Here is a 17906-nt window from a genome sequence, read left to right on the forward strand (position 1 = left end):
AATCAGAGCTTATTCTTACTGGCTGTCCTTTGTAGATAACTTTTTGTTTTTCCCGTGCTGCATTCAGAATTCTGTCTTTGTCTTTGGTTTTGAAGAGTTTGATGATGATGAGCCTTGGTGATTTTTTTGGGGGGTCTATCCTATTTGGGGTTTGTTGGACTTCCTGATGGGATATATTCTCATCTTTCATCATATCAGGGACGTTCTCCTCCAACAAATCTTGGACAATTTTCTCAGTGGTTTTGTTTCTCTCTTCCTGCTCTGGAATTCCAATGACATGTAAGTTATTCCTTTTGATGTTACCCCACATGAACCTTAGGCTTTCTCTGTTTTGTTTTGATTTTTTTTTCTTATTGATCCTTTTCCAAAGAAGTACTCAGGTATTTGTCTTCAATCTCATTAATTCTGTCTTCCATTGCATCAATTCATCTTCTTTGTCCTTCCAATGTGTTATCTGTTTCTGACAACTTAGTATTAATCTTCTGGATTTCTATCTGTAGATTTAGTATCATTTCTAATCTTTCATTTATTTTGTCATTTTGTTCTTGTGTTTTCTTCCAAAATTATTCTAGGGTTTTTTCTGTGTTTTCTTTGGTCTGTCTCTCAATCCTTTGAAGACACCTAAAGATAATTCTTTCGAATTCCTTATCAGAGAGTTCCTACACTGCTTCTTCCTCAGGGATGTGTTCTGGGTCTGTATCCTGCTCCCTTATTTCTAGCACTTTATCCTGCTTCTTTGTGTGGACTGTGATGGTCTGTTGGCTCCAAGGCATTGTGGCATTGTTGTAATTAAATCTCTGTTAACTGTTTGTGAAGGGTAGCCAAGGGTGATTCAGGCTCTTCTTGGTTTTTTATCATTGGCCTGTTGGTGGAGAAGGAGGTAGTGTCTCTCTCAGTAAGTGAAGTTGAAGGAAGTGTGGGTGTAATTGTGTCTTATGGGGGCTGTTCCTGTCTCCCACTCAGTTAGACAAAACTTACAATTGAATAACCATCAAAAAACTTAAAGCACCAGCACAAATAACACACTATGTAATCACACAGAACAGTAACCAATAAAAGGAAAATGAAGAAGAAAAAAACAAGAAAACCTGCAATATCTGGGGATAGGGCACTAAGGGGAAAAAGTTAGAGAAGGAGAATATTGAAGGGAAAAAAATGGGGAAAATGCAAAAGGAAAAACAATTCATGGGATTAACCATGAGAAAAAAAGGGGGAAAAACATAAATTAAAAAAATATATTAAATTTTTTTTTTTAAAATTTACAACCAGAAACAGGGAAAAGAAAAAATGCTGAAAACTAGGACCTAGGAGGGGAAGATTAAGAATAATAGTAAAAAGGACAAAAGTATTAATAATAATAGTTGTTTTAAAACAGACAAATATAAGCAAACTAATCACCAGAACATATTCGCTATTCACAAGCTTTTCCCTGGCCAATTATTTGAGAAGTGGATGGCCTCTTCCTTCTTCTTAGTCTGTCTCAGTCTGTATGCTGGGGTGATACCTGTGCACCATGTGCATCCTGCTGGGTTAGAAACACCAGTGGCTCAGCCTAAAAACTCACATCAACATGTCACCATGGTAGGACAAACCGACAGACAAGTTTGCCAATCGAAGCAGCAGTCAGGACATTAGACAATGTGTGGCATTGGGAAAGTCAGCCACGAAGGAACTCTTTCAAGTGCTGAGGAGCAGGGATGTCTCCTTGATGAGTAAGGTGCACCTGACACAAGCGATTATTTCCAATTGCCTTGTATGCATGTGAGAGCTGGACAATGAATAAGGAAGTCCAAAAAAGCATTGATGCTTTTGAGTCATGGTGCTGGCAAAGAATGCTGAAAGTACCATAGACTACTGAAAGAACTAACAGATCTGTCCTAGAGGAAGTGCACCTGAAATCCTCCTTGGACATAAGAATGGCCAGACTTCATCTCACCTATTTTGGTCATGTTGTCAGAAGGGACCATTCCTTGGAGAAGGATGTCATGCTTGGTAGGGTGGAGGGTCGACAAAAGAGGGGAAAGCCTTCAACGAGATGGATTGACACAGTGGCTGTGATGATGGGCTCAAGTATAGCAGGGATCGTGGAGCTGGCATGGGAACTGGCAGTGTTTCGTTCTGCTGTGCATGGGGTCACTATGAGTTGGAAATGACTCGACGGCACCTAACAACAACAACAACAATCACCAGAAAAAAGAAAGCAAAAAAGAAAAAAATAAAAATAAAAAAAAGAGAGAAAAAATCGGTTGGGGACAGGGCAGGACACCCAGGCTCCGTCTGAGCAGACAGACTGGGATGGAGTTCCTGTGGGCCCAGAAGGTGGGTGGGAGTAGGGGATGGCCGCACCTCTGTTCACCAAGCAAGTGTCGGGTATAAGAGTAACTAGAGGAATATTACACCTTGTCATTCTTGCAGGTCCGGAGTTCCCTTGAGTTTGCTGGCAAGCAGAATGTGTTCTTAAGCCCCAGGAATCTGCTAAAGCTCTGTCTCTTTAAATATCCAAAATGGTCAGGCCACTTTTGAACATTCAAAATGGTGGCATCCTCCAGACCGGCAAAAGTCCACAGCTTAGCCTGTGTTTCTCTCCACTTTCTCTGTTTATTCCCCAGCCACCAGAGCAGTCCTTTGTGCAGTCCCTGCCTAGTAGGGCTGGTTTTTAGTTTAATTCTTAGTTCTTACCACCACTCGGCCCTCTCAAAGCTGTCTGTGCCATGCCGTCAGGATCACTCAGGACCACTGCCAGACTGCAGCTCTGTCTATCTCCTATTTTGGTATTTTCATGCAAATTCTTCTGCTAGTTGGGGTTTAGTCCACGTCTATATCCTCTCCTTTAATACTCAGGGGTCTGGGATTATCTTCTGTGTCTATGTTAATTGGATTCCCTTTTCTTTGTTGAAGAGGGCCTGTGCAGTCTTTCTGCCTAGTCTGCCACCTTACCGGAACTCTTTATTGTAGTTGAAGAAAAGAAAAAATCTGGAGTGAGGCAAACAACGAGGAGTACAAATTAGCATATCAAGTGCTTAGAGGTCTATGATGCTCCTTTTATGACAAAAGTAACAATATTACATGTGAGTTCAGTTTTTAACATTGACTTTCCCTCACTATTTAGAAACTATAAGTAACAGAAGGATATCCTCTAGTTTTGCCAAGGAGGATTGACTGGCATGGAAACTACTGGTATTGAGAGAAATTAATAAAAATGACTCTGGATGCATGTAGGAAAGGATAACTGAGAATGATTTCTAGGTATATTGAAAATCCTTCTCTGAGGTTAGGGAGGGAACTTGTGCTTTTTTGGCGTTATGATAGTGAATTCACCAGGCATTAGTGGGTGTTACTGAAGAAGATCTGAGAGCAGGAAAATGATACTGATTTACATATGCCTTTGATTTTCTTCACTTTTCTTTGCTTCAGATGGGGAGAAACCAATAGTTGCACCTTAGATATCCACTTGTAAGCTTTTAAGACCTTTGATGCTACTCACCAAAGTTGGATATAGAACATTCTCTTCGTGGACTATGTTATGTCAATTGACCTTGATGTCCCTGGAGACTATGGTCCTGAGCTTCCAGGCCCAGCAAATCACTCCCTCAAGGTATTTGGTTATGGCAAAGAAGATTTTGTAATTTTTTCACCTCTATACTATATTCGTGGATGTATTTTTAGCACATATAAATACGTATGTAGACGTATTCTCTATACTCTTTCAAACCTATATGTATTCATGGGTGTAGTCTCATTTGCCTTTCTTGTTCAGATTGTTCAGATTGCATATCTATCTATTTGTAGAGTATTGTAATTGCAGGATTGTGTATTTACCTTTGTTACATTTAACTCTTCTGTTACTCCTTTACCTCTATCACTTTGTGCTGACCTCCTCCTTATTGTATATTACCTTTCCCTTCACCCAAGTTAATATGTGTCTACTCTCTAGTTAGTGATTTACTCACCATTTCCCTCCTGCCTTTAGTAACCTTAAAATAATATTTCTTTCTGTATGTAAACCTTTTCTTGATTTTTTATTGTCATGATCTCATATAATATTTGTCCTTTTGTGGTTGACTAATTTCACCCAGCATCAATACCTCCAGGTTCATTCAAGTTAGGAGGTGTTTTGCAGATTCATCATTATTCTTTAACGTTGCATGATATTCCATTGTGTGTATATACCATAGTTTTTTATTCATTCATACACTGATGTTTCCATCTTTTTGCTGTCATGAAAACCGGTGTGATGAACACGGGTGTGTAGATATCTATTCATGTCACAATCTTATTTCTGTAGGATATATACCTAGTATAGTGGGATTCCTGGATCTTATGGTATTTCTATTTCAAATTTTATCAGAAAGTTCCATACTGTATTTTACAATGGTAGTACCATTTTACAGTCCCATCGGCATGACATGAGGATTTTAGTCTCTCCAATTGTCACAAGCTTTTGTTGTTTTCTCTTTTATGAACATTTCTTTTGATGCTGCAGGGAGATGATATCTCATTTTTGTTTTGATTGGCATCTCTCTAATATCTAGTAAGTGTGAGAGTTTCTTTATGTGCCTGAATGTCTATTTTGATGAAGTATCTATCATGCCCTCTGCTTATTTTTTAATCAAATGGTTTATCTTTGTTATTGTTGTTGAGGTGTTGAAGTTTGCTATAAATTTAAGAGATTTATCCCTTGTTCGGTATATTGTTGTCAACATTTTTTCCCTAGTCTGTAGGTTCTCTTTTTCCTTGTAGGTCTCTTGCTTTTTGTGGGCACTCTGATGGCATAGTGCCTAAGGCATTTGACTGCTAAACAGAAGGCTGGTGGTTCAAACCCATCAGCCACTCCTCGGAAGGAAGATTGGGCAATCTACTTCTATAGTGATACTTCCTTGGAAATCCAAGGAGGTGTCACTATGAATCAGATCCGACTCAACAGCAGTGAGTTTTTGGCTTGTGTTTTGCAATAGTATTTTATGGTTTTCTTTGTATAGATATTTTTTGTCTCTGATTAGATTTATTCCTAAGTACTTCTATTAGTTGAGTACTGAAAATGGTATTATTTTCCTGATTTCCTTTCCAGGGTTCTCTTTGTTAGTGTAGAGGGATCTGATTGATTTTTGTTTGTTGATATTGTACCCTGACACTTTGCTATATCCTATTAGTTCCAGTAGTTTTATTATAGAGTGTCTGAGAATTTTAATGTATAGGATCATATCACCTGCAATAGAGATAGGTTTAACATCTTCTTCACCAATCTGGATGTTTTTTATTTCCCTTTCTTGCTTTATTTTTCCATACAATATTCAATAGTAGTGACTTTAAAGGGCATTCTTGTCTGGTTAGCATTTGTAAGAGGAATATTTCCAATCTCCTTCCATTGAAAATAATGTTGGCCTTTGGTTTTGTGTTTTTGCCCTTAATTATGTTGAAAAATTTCCATTGTATTCCTGTTTTTGTCAGGAATGAATGTTGGATTTTGTCAAATGCCTTTTCTGCATTGATTGACAAGACCATGTGGTTCTCCCTCCACCCCTTTTTTTATGTGGTAGATTAAAATGATTGTTTTCCTAATGTTGAATCATCCTTGCATACCTGGTATGAATCAACTCAGTCATGCAGTGTTATTTATTTGATATGTTGTTGGGCTCTATTCACTAGGATTCTGTCAAAAATTTTTGCATTAAGGTTCTTGAGAGATATTGGTCTATAATTTTCATTTTTAGTGGTGTCTTTCCCTGGTTTTGGTGTCATAGTTATGTATGTTTCTTAGAATGAGTTTGTTATATTCAGTCTTTTTCTGGAATACTTTGAGCAAAATTCGTGTCAGCTTCTCTTTGAATGGTTGGTAGAATTCTACAGTGATGCTGTTTGGACCAGGACTTCTTTTGTTTGCAATTTTTTTTCTTACTTTTTCAGTTTCTCCTTTTGTGATGGATCTGTTGAAATTTTTTTACCTCAGATTGTATTAGTTTGAGTAGGGAGTGTGTTTCAATTTGCTGGAGTATAATGCTTCATATTATACTCTTATTATCCTTTTTGTTTCAGTTGATTCTGTTTTGACATAGATTGCTTCATTTCTAGTTCATTTTATTTTCATCTTCTCCTTATTTTCTTTTTTTGATTTTATGAATTATTTCAAAGAACCAGCTTCAGTTCTTATTAATTCTTTCTACTATTTTTCTGTTTCACTTATTTCTGCTTGAATTTTTATTATTTCCTTTCTTCTGCTGACTGTAGACATTTTTTACTCTTCTTTTACCAGTTTTTGAAGATGTTGGACTATGGCATTGATTTTAGTTCTTTCTTAGTTTTTTGATATATGCATTTATTTCTTTAAATTGTCTCCTGAGCTCTGCTTTTTCTTAGTCACAAAGATTTTTGTAAGCTGTGTTTTCATTCTCGTTTGATTCAAGGTATATTTTCACTTTATTTTTTATTTCTTCCATTATCCAGTAGTTTTTAAGCATGATATTATTCAGTTGTCATGTATTTGATTTGTTTTTCTTGATCTTCCTTTTGTTAATTTCTAATTTTATAGTATTGTGATCTGAGAAGATACTTTCTGGTATTTCAGTGTTTTTAAATTTAATGAGGCTTGCTTTATGGCCTAATATACTAATAAGCTATTCTGGACAATGTTCCATATGTGTTGAAATAGAATATATATTGTGCTATTGTTTGGAGCTCTAGTAGCAGAGTGCCTAAGATACTTGACTGCTAACCAGAAGGCTGTCAGTTCAAACCCACCAGCCACTCCTCGGAAGGAAGGTTGAGCAACCTACTTACATAGTGATACTGCCGTGGAAACCCAAGAAGGGGTCGCTATGAGTCAGGTCCTACTCTATGGCACAATTACAGCAACAACAACAATTGTTGGGTGGAGTGTTCTATATATATCCATGAGGTCAAATTGTTTCATTGTGTTGTTTAGATCTTCTGTCTTTGTTGAGTTTCTTTCTAATTCTGCTGTCCTTTTTCCAAATGTTGTATTAATGTTTCCTACTACTACTTGAAGGGCCGACTCGACGGCACATAACAACAACAACAACAACAACAACAACAACTATTACTTGAAGTTTTCTATTTCTCTTTTCAATTCTGTTTAATTTAGATTTATGTATTTTGGTACATTTTCCTTGAGCACACAAATATTATGGTTATGTCCTCTTATATTGACATTTTAATCATTATAGAATGTCTTCCTCATCTTTTTTGCTAATTTTTGCCTTAAAGTCTATTTTGCCAGAAATTAATATTGTCACTCTTCCTCTTTTTTTAGTTGCTGTTTTTTTCATGCTTTGATTTTTTGCTTTCTTTTATCTTTGGGTCTAAGGTATGTCTCTTGAATACACCATACTAATTCATGTTTTCTTATATATTCTGCTACTCTTTATCTCTTGAATGGTGCATTTAATCTATTTACATTCAGTGTAATTAACCATAAGTATGAATTTACTGCTGTCCCATTAATTTTTTTTTTTTGTGGTCCTAACAACTTCTTCGGTCCATGTATTTTTCTGTGCTGAATTCATTTTGTTGAAGGATTTTTTTTTTTAAATTCCTTCTTTGTTGTTGTTTTAGTGTTTACTAAATATTTATGATTTTCTTCTTTTTTTTTATTTTAGTGAGAAGATCTATTAATTATCTTTGTGGTTACCCTGTAATTTAGTATTATTTTCTCAAGTTTAAAACAGTCCATTCTTTCTTGATATTGTTTTGACTTCTTCTCCATTTGGAAATTCTGGAGCTACACTTTTTATTCCATTTTTTTGCTTTGTAGTTGTCATTGCTCACAAATTGGTGTATTTAATTGCCTATTTTCAATGAATTTTTTTTTTTTTAATAATTCTATATCTGAGTTAATTTCTGGATGCTGTGAATGTTGATTTCAGGTTGTTTTATTCCATTGCTGATTCTCTGTCCACAGGACTCATTTAGCATTTCTTGCATGGTTGATCTTTTTTTTTTTAATAAATTCCCTTAATTTATGTTTATCTCCAAAATTTCCTGGTTTTACTGTCATATTTGAGTGACAATTTTGTAAGATATTGTGATGGTTATGTATCAGCGTGGCTGGGCCTGGTTGAGTGGCTGGGCAGCTGCTGGTAGTTATTCCCCATGATGAGACTGGCAATCAACTCCATGGTGGAATCTGCCACAAGCAGCTGAGTAGCTGCTTTGGGTATGTGGTCTGCTTCCTGTATATAAGAATCAGCTTTGGGAATGGTCTTGAGCTTATAGCACACTTGGACCCTGCATGTAGCCATGTCATTGTTCAGCAGCCTGCCGTACTCTGCTGACTTTGGGACTTACAATGGATTTGAATTTATGACATGCCATGTGGTTTGGTAACATCAGAACTCTGCCTTTTTACTTGTCAACCTTGGGTTCGGCAGTCTCAGCAGCCAGCAGCTATCTGAGTGAAGAAAAGTCTCTCGCTTCAGTGGGCTGGGAGCTGGAGGCAGAGGTGAAGACCAAGACTGAAGGACTTTCCCTCAGACCGTAGTGCTTGGCACTTTGAACTTGGACTTAAAGCCTCCAAATTGTAAGGATAAACTCCTGTTTGTTCAAGCCATCCCATTCGTGGTATATTCTTGTCAGAGCGGTACTAGGTAACCAGAACAGATATGTAATTCCCATTTGCCTTTTTATTTTCATTCAGGGTTTTATTATTCTTTGGTTTCTTGCCAGCATGGTTTCTGCAAAGAAATCAAAACTTATTGATAAGAGTCTTATTGGCTCTTATTCGGAGATAACTTCATTTTTTTCCAAGCTGCTTCAGAATTCTATCTTATTTGAAGTCTATCATATTTGAAGTATGTTTAATTTTCTGTATGACTATCTTCTCATCTTTCTTGATATTAGGGAAGTTTTCTTCCAAAAAATCTACCATTTTTCTCTGTGCTCCTTTTTGTCTCTGGAATTCCAATTACACATTAAATATTCCTTTTGATGGTCTCCCACAAAATTCTTAGTTTTTCTTCATTTTTTCATTCTTTTATTTGTTTGTCAGATAGTGTGAAGAGATTCATTTTCAATTTCACTAATTCTGTGTTCCACTGATTTAATTCTACTTCTTTGTTCTTCTAATACATTATCTGTTTTTGAAATCTTCTGGATTTCTGTATACTGTCTTCATATGGTTTCTCATTTTCCATTTATTTTGTCATTTTTTTCTGGTATTATTTTCCTAAACTCTTCTAGAGTTTTATCTGTGTTTTCCTTGATTTTGCCTATGATTTCCTTGGTGTTATCTTTGTTTTCCTTGATTCCCTTTTGAATCCATTGAAGGATCCTAAATATAACTCTTTTGGTTTATTTATCAGGCAGTTCCAATGCCAATTCTTCTGCTGGAAGATTTGCTAGTCCTGCATTTTCATCACTTGCTTGAGCCATCCTGTCCTTGTGTGTGTGTGTGTGTGTGTGTGTGTGTGTGTGTGTGTTTGTCTGATTTGAAATTGTTGTCTCTGAGATTTTTTGGTGTTATTGTGCTTATTGTTGATTGTGTGTTGGTTTGCTTTACCCTGCTTTCTTGTTTTGTTTCAATATATCCAGGCAATGAGTTGGGTGTGACACTTTCATCCCTAGTTTGGCTGCACTGGGGTGTTCACCACCTGTCTCTGGGTGGATTTAGTTGCACATGGGAGTATCAGTAAGTCAGTGAATGTTGATTGTGTATAGCAGCTGAGACCAGGTTGGGCAGGTGTTGGTTGCTGACTGTTGTTGACCCAGTGGTTCTGGAGCAGGTGGTGGAACTTACTCAGTAGGTGGGGCAGCAGCTGTTGTGGGTATGACTGTGTAGAGTTATTGGCTCCTGACTAATGATGAACAAAGGGGGGGGAGGCAAAATAATAAAAATTAAAAATGAGAGGAGAGAGAAGAAATAAGGAAAAACAAAATAAAAGAAGAAGAAAAGTGTGTGTGTGGCAGCACAACATTAGTGCAAGTTCCAGATGCCAAATATACAAGTTTGGTAGGTATACTTTGGTAGAGTTGCTGTTTTTAATCTGTTAGGGAAAAAAGGAAAAAAGGGAGAAGGAAGAGGAAGGAGAAAAGTAAAAAATAAGGGGAATAGGGAAGAAATAAGAAGAAAGAAGAAAGAAAGAAAGAAAAAACAGTACAGAACCAGCTCAATCTCCAGCTGCCAAAAATGCAGGTGTGGTGAGTATGGCTGGGTAGAGTTCTTGTTCCTGCCTTATGGGGGGACAAAGAATGGGGGTGGGAGGGAAGCAAAAGAGAAAGTGAAGAAAAAAGTGGGGAAAAGGGATGAATTAAGAAGAATGGAAAAAAGAAAAGGAAAAATAGGAAAAGATAAAGGGGAAAAAGAGACCAAAATGGCACAGTACCAGCACAAGCTCCCCCCCCAAAACACACACACACACACACACACACACTGCTATGGAGTTGTATGTGACTCATAGTGACCCCTTCCAAAGCAGTATCACTACAGAAGTAGATTGCCCAACCTTCAGTTGTGGATATGTGAGGCAGTGGGGTTATGGCTCTTAATCTGTTGGAGCATGCCTCTGGCAGCCAGGGAAATGGAGTAATGGATGGAGGGGCTGTTGGGGCAAGGAGGAGGGGCAGTAGGGAGGGATTTGACTGGCCATCAGATGGGGGTTGGGAGGCTATGTCTTTGGACATTGGGAGGTTGTGAGGGGTAAAGAGGTCAATCACACCTCTCTGGTCACTGATACCAGTGTGGGTGACAGTACAGTCCTGGGTGAGTGGAGCCAATTATTTGATTCTTGCCCTGATCTGAAAGTTGCTTGCAATAATTCAAAATGGCCATGCTATGCTGAGCCTATTGACAATTCACCTTTCTGTATAACTCTTTTGCTTGCTGTTTTATTCTATTTCTTCTTATAATTGGTATTTGATCTATTTCTTTAGTTTTCCTTTGATGCTCAGGGTTCCAGGGTTGTCATGTATATGTATTTCACTTGGATTCTTAGGTCTTTGTCGTAGATGATCTAGGTAGTATATCTGCCTAGTTCACTCTTTTGCATCCTCCCCAAGGAAGATATTTTTAACTTAGATCTACCCTTCACACCAACCACAGAGCTTGGCATGTATATGTTCCTCAGTAAGTAGTTTTTGATTGCATACATTTTAATTTTGTTGTTGTTGTTGTTATGTGCCGCCGAGTCATACCTGACTCATAGCGACCCCTCCTTGTGTTTCCAAGGCAGTATCACTACGGAAGTAGGATTGCCCAACCTTCCTTCCGAGGAGTGGCTGGTGGGTTTGAACTGCCAGCCGTCTGGTTAGCAGGCAAGTGTCTTAGCCACTATGCTACCAGAGCTCTGAAGCCAAACAACTTAGCATTGGTGGATCCAGAATTAAAGATCACATGTGTTCTGTTACCTCCTCAATACTTCTTGGATTCTCCAAACTCCACACCTTGGCTTCAACTCTTCCCTACACTTAGAATGACCTTCCTCTTCCTTGTTGTCGTTTAAAATCCATCCCTGTCTTCCTTTTTCTCCAATTCATGGTTGGAATTTCACCTCTTTCCTAGGACCTTTTAAAATTTCCCCATTTGGAATTCAGTTTGCTTCTTTCATGCTTCCATGGAAATGTGTTCAGACTTCTATTTAAAAAAAAAAAAAAAAAAACTAGTTGCTGTTGAGTCAATTCCAACTCATATGTACTAGAGTAGAACTGTACTGCATAGGGTTCTCAACTGTAAATTTTTTGAAAGCAGATCATCAGACTTTTCTTAGAAGGCACTTCTAGGCAGACTTGAACCTCTAACCTTTCAGTTAACAGCGAGTTCATTAACTGTTTGCAACACATTGGGACTCCTGAACTTTTATTAGATCACTATAAATGTCTGTATTTTTTACCTGTGGGTATGTTTGCATTTGTTGATCCATTGGGGGATGGTTGTGTTTTATCACTTTCAAACCACTCTTCTCTTTTTAGTATGTTGCTTTACCTACTAGGTACTAAACAAACATTTATGTAATCAAATAGTATTTACCCAAGAGAATGAGCAAAGCTTCTGAGCATGAGTTTGGACCCCTGACACCTGGCCAGAGGGAAAAGAAGGAGGAGCCTGTTAGGAAATGCACCAAATACAAACTTTGCGTGGTTCACAACAGGCAGGATGCTGGTCCTGGGTATGTAACCTTACAAATAAAACTACTTTATTTATGATGAACTGAGATAGAAAAGATGAATAGCTTGTTGTTAGCCCATTCACTGACTGGAAAACTTTCCTAGATTTTGCATATTCCTGTTCTATGAAGTGGCCTCTGCCTGAGTGTCATTTTTACTTTTTAGTGCCATCTGCACCTGTGGCCTTTGGACCCAATGTTTATGACAGATGGGCGAGGCTAAGCTTGCACATTCAGTGGGTAGCTGTCCTTCTGTGGAGGCCCATGCTACCATCAGCTGTGGCACATACCCAGTGGGCATATGTACCCCATTGGCTATATCTGAGTCCACTGTGCAACTGCTGTCCTTGCAGTCTAATGTACCCAAATAGGCATGTGCACCCCATTCGCTATTTCTGAATCCATTGTTGGCTGCTGTCTTCAGAGTCATTTGGGTCCACTTATTACCCTCATTTCTCTTTCTTGCCAGGTTATTTTCCCTCAAAATATGTTCAATGGGGATAGAAACATCCACCTCACATTTCTGGATCAGGCACACTACTACAACTTCTTGTTTCTTTCTTTATCAACACATGGTTTTGCAGGTATTATTTTAAGAAAAGTCTTTCCTAATTATTCTATTTTATTTCTTTTAAAGAAGACTGAAATACACCTGATTTACTGATGTCTGGGAGACTTTTGTTTTCTTGTTTTGAGAGATAGAATGATGTGCACGTACATAGAGCACTTTGAACTATCTTAGAGGGACCTTTATCTGCTAGCATTATTACTTTTCCTCCCAACAGACAGTTAGGCCAGATTGTACCTAAATTATTTTATTTATTTGAGTTTCATGACCTCTCTTCCCACAGAAATTCACACCCTTACAGGCAGGCCCAGTGTCAGCTTTCTCACTGTTATGTGTCTTGGGACAGTGCCTGGATAAGAGAGAGGCCAATAAATATATGTCAGTGAATAAGTAGGTGAATGTTCTGTCAGTATTAATTAAACTAGTTAAAAACAATTTAGAAGTTATTTTTACCCATGATTTTGTTAGTTTGACTTAAAACCTTAGAAGGTACCTGTTTTCACAATGAGTGTTTACCTTTTTTTTCTTTAATATTTTGTAAAATAGTTTGACAAAGTGTTTATCTAAATATTACTGGATAGATAAGCCAGTGTAATCATGCTTCCATGTATATAATGCTAACTGCTAGGAGCATACAATTTTCATCCCTATTATAGCAGTAGCCATTAGAAAAATCAGCATTTTGTATATCTTTAAAAGTAATGAGGATAATGAAAGTAGAATTGGACACCTGGGGAGTCAGTGCACTTCAGATTGAGGAAACAAGTGTGCTTCTCCACACATAGGCTTATTATTGTTGCTGTTATGTGCCGTCAAGTCCAACCCGACTCACAGCAACCCCTCTTTGGGTGTCTGAGGCAGTATCACTATGAAAGTAGATTGCCCAACCTTCCTTCTGAGGAATGGCTGATGGTTTTGAACTGCCAACCTTCTGGTTAGCAGTCAAGTGTCTCAGGCACTACACTACCAGAGCTCTTGGCCAATGGAATAGGACTGGCCTTCAGGGAAGACAAACCAAAGTCCAGCAGAGGAAAATGAACAATTTGAGAGAAAGAGACAATCTTGTTGCCTAGGTATGAGAGAGGAACATCTTGGGTTTGGTTTAATCTCAAACGTACTTGCTCATGGATGTAGAATGAACATTAAGGTACTAATGACAAGTTAAGTAGTAGCATAAATCAAGATTCAGTCAAGTTGATTCTGGCTTATGGAGACCCATGTGTATAAGAGTAGAGCTGTTCCATAGGATTTTCATGGGATTCAGAATCTGATCACCAGGACTTTCTTCTGAGGTTCCTCTTAACTAAAAAATAAACAAAAAACCACTGCCATTGAGTCAATTCTGACTCGTAGCAACCTCCATTGGATTTCTAAGGCTATAAATATTTAGGGAGGTAGATAGCCTCATCATCCTCCCACAGAGCAGCTGGTGGGTTTGCATCACTGATCTTCTGGTTAGCAGCCAAATGCCTTCCCCATTATGCCACCACACCTCTAGGTGGATTCAAATTGTCAACCTTTTAGTTAGCAGCCCAGCATATAAGCTCCTGTGATCCATTAGTATCACTAAGATCCTTTTACCTAAGCAGGATTCAAGAATGTCTCTTGACTTCTCCAAGGAAAAAAAGGAAATATGCTGAAGATAATTTGGCTTAAATATCTAGAGGATGATAATCTTCCATATATTTACAATGAATTGAATATTCAATATCTCTGTCCTTACTCAGTTTACATATTAAAAAAAAAAATCACTACCATAGAGTCAATTTCACCTCTTAGTGACCCCCATTGGGGTTCCAATGGCTGTAAATCTTTATGGAAGCAGATCGCCCCATCCTTATTACATGGAGCAGCTTGTAGGTTCAAACCATGGACCTTTTGGTTAGCAACCAATGCTTTAACCTCTACACCGCCAGAGCTCCTTCAGTTTATATATAGAAGACAGAGAGAGAGAGAGAAAGCGAGAGAGAGGGAGGAGGGTGGGAGAATAGAATGAACAGAGAGCGAGGGAGAGAGACAGAATACTAGTAAACCTAATATTATAACTTTTTTCAACTGGATTGATTTACTCAAGTGTTTCCTTTGGAGAAAGTTATTTTAGTTACATTGGTTGCCTATCTAAAGAATTTCTCTTTTATAACTTTTTGTGGATTTTAGGAACAGAAAAGATATGAAATGATAACAATATATATTGTCATACTGGGAGATTGAGATTTAATCTGTTCATTAACTTGGTCACTACAGTGGGACAATTTATTTCACCAGCCTGTCTTATAGGACCCAGAAATGAATTCCATTGAGATAGTGATTTGACAACCTTGGGGTTTTTCAGGTTTCTAAGTAATATCTTCAATTTTGAAAATAAAATAAAAATTAATTAATTTTAATGAACAAAAATATAGTCATGAAACTTAAGAACAGATGGCTTGGGCTACATAACATTTTGAGAGTAACATTGCTTTATTAGACTTACATCTTTACTTTGTTGTTGTTGTTGTTGTGTGCTGTAGAGTTGGCTCCGACTCATAGCAACCCCTTCTTGGGTTGCCGAGGCAGTATCACTACAGAAGTAGATTGCCCAACCTTCTTTCCGAAGAGTGGCTGGTGGGTTTGAACCGCCAGCCTTCTGATTAGCAGTCAAATGCCTTAAGCACTACACTACCAGAGTTCCCCATCTTAACTTTAGGGTTAGTTTTTCCATAGAAAACCAATATTTTTTTTCCCTTCTGAATTATTCTCCATTGCTCCATTCTTTTCTTAAAAAAAAATACTGTGTTTTCTAATTATATGAATAGTACAAACTCATTTAAAAACTGCAAAAAATGAAACAGTAATGGTATTATACAAAATAAAAGTATTAACATTTTGCCATTTCATTGAAATCTTTTATGTATTTATGTTGACCTAGTTGCGTAGTGCCTAAGACATCCTATTGCTAACCAGAAGGCTGGTGGTTCAAACCCACCAGTCAGTCCTCGAAAGGAAGGTAAGGCAATCTACTTCTGCAGTGATACTGCTTCAGAAACCCAAGGAGGGGTCACTATGAGTCAGATCCGACTCCTTGGCAGTGAGTTTGTTTTTATTCTTTTAGTTCAACACACATTATATATAACTGAATTTTTCTTGCTCTATTTTTATCCCAGTTAACACTGTATAATACAAATTCTACCATGGTATTAAACATGTTCTCTAAAAATATTTTTAATTATTGTGTGATATTTCATCTTGCTGGATTTCACCAATCACCTAATGTGGGTCAGATATTTATATTATTTATAGGTTTTCTAGGAGCTCTGGTAGCATAGTGCCTAAGGCACTTGACTGCTAACCAGAAGGCTGGCGGTTCAAACCCACCAGCCACTCATTGGACGGAAGGTTGGGCAATCCTACTTCCATAGTGATACTGCCTCGGAAACCCAAGGAGGGGTCGCTATGAGTCGGGGACAACTTGACAGCAAAACAACAACAACAACAACATAGGTTTTCTAGGATAAATGAGGCAGTTGATGCCTTCATGTATACTCACACTTTTGGATTGTTACCCTACAACAAAATCTCAGGAATGGAATTACTGGGTCAGAAGGTATAAAGAGTGAGAAGGCTCATGAGCCACAGAAGAGGTGTTTGGCATATAGGAGGAACCCTTTCCCTTACTGTGGCTTAGTCAGAGAGTGTCCCATTTTCCTTATTCTGGAACTCAAATGAGCAATCTTCTCCACAGCAGCCCTGGCAGGTGTCCCACAGCCTTGAATGGAATACTTACAGCAATTGAACTGTTATTTTCTCTATGGAAATAAATGCTATGATAGTTAAGGTTATGTGTCAACTTGCCTGGGCCATGCATGGTCTTGAGTGGCTTGGCAGATAGATGTGGTTATTCCTCCTGATGAGATTATAATCGCCTCTATGGTGGAATCTGGTATGAGCAGCTAAGTGATTGAAGTAGAGTGTCTTCAGAGTGTGGCCTGCCTCCAGTATATATAAAGAAGTTATAGGAAAGATCTCAAGCTTTTTGGCACATTTTGGATCCTTTATTTGGTTGAGTTTTCATCTCTAATTCCTAGATTTGAACCAGTGTCCTGCTTTGTTGCCTGCTGATCTTGGGATTGTACCATTTTACCTGCCATTTATAGGTTGGTCAGCATCAGCAGCCAGTAGCTGCATGAGTCAAAAGAATCCTCCACCTCCAGTGAGCCTACAACAAGAGGCGGAGCTGAAACCCAAGGTTGAGGGGTCTTTGCCCAGCTCCTTGAACTCTAAATTTAGATTTCTACCTTCCTAAACTGTAAAAGGATAAATTGCTATTTGTTAAAGCCATTCACTTCAGGTATTTCTGTTATAGCAGCACTAGAGAACCAAGACAAATGCAAATAGTGATTACATATTTAGTTTATTGTATTACCTTTGGGGAGATTATTTGTTAACACGTGAACAAGAATACATGCAGAGTTTTTTCCTTTGGTTTACTGTTGAGTTAGGTGAGAGTGTTCAGGAAGCAGGAGAAAGTGTGGCACAGAAAGGAAGCAGATGGGATGCGATGTTCAGGGAGTGATTGCTAGTTTTCTTATTCATACTTTGCAATGTGTGCATTGTTCCTTCTCATGAATTTGTGTTGGATATTACAGACATAGAATATGAGACAGTTTTTTGTGCCTTTCATAAGTATAACATTTTGTAAGGGGTCGACTCATCCTGTCATCTTGTCCGTGGCTTTTGAGTAAACTAATTCATCACACCTTCTGACCCAGTAATTCTGCTTCTGGGACATAGAATTACCATATGACTCAGTATTTCCACTTCTAAGTATATATTCAACAGAATTGTAAGTGGGTACTCAAACAGACACTCAAACAAACTTCTGTTTACAGTAGCACCATTCATAATAGACAAAAAGTAGAAATACCTCAAAATGACTATCAACTTATGAATGAATAAAATATTCATCTAATGGAATATTATTCAGCCCTAAAAGAGAATTAAGTACTGATAATTGCTATAACATGAACAAATCTTGAAAATAATCCAAGTGAGGTTCTGGCAAGAAGGTAAACTAGGCAGAAAGACTGCACACACTCTCTTCAACAAAGAAAAGGGAAACCAATTAACACAGACAGAGAAGATAATCTTGGACCCCTGAGCCTTGAAGGGGAGGATATAGAAGTGGACTAAACCCCAACTAGCAGAAGAATTTGTGTGAAAATACCAAAAAAGGAGACATACGGAGCTGC

This window comes from Orycteropus afer, unplaced genomic scaffold (assembly GCF_000298275.1).
Source record: "Orycteropus afer afer isolate SDZICR_OR568_19922 unplaced genomic scaffold, OryAfe1.0 scaffold00543, whole genome shotgun sequence".
Taxonomy (NCBI): Eukaryota; Metazoa; Chordata; class Mammalia; order Tubulidentata; family Orycteropodidae; genus Orycteropus; species Orycteropus afer.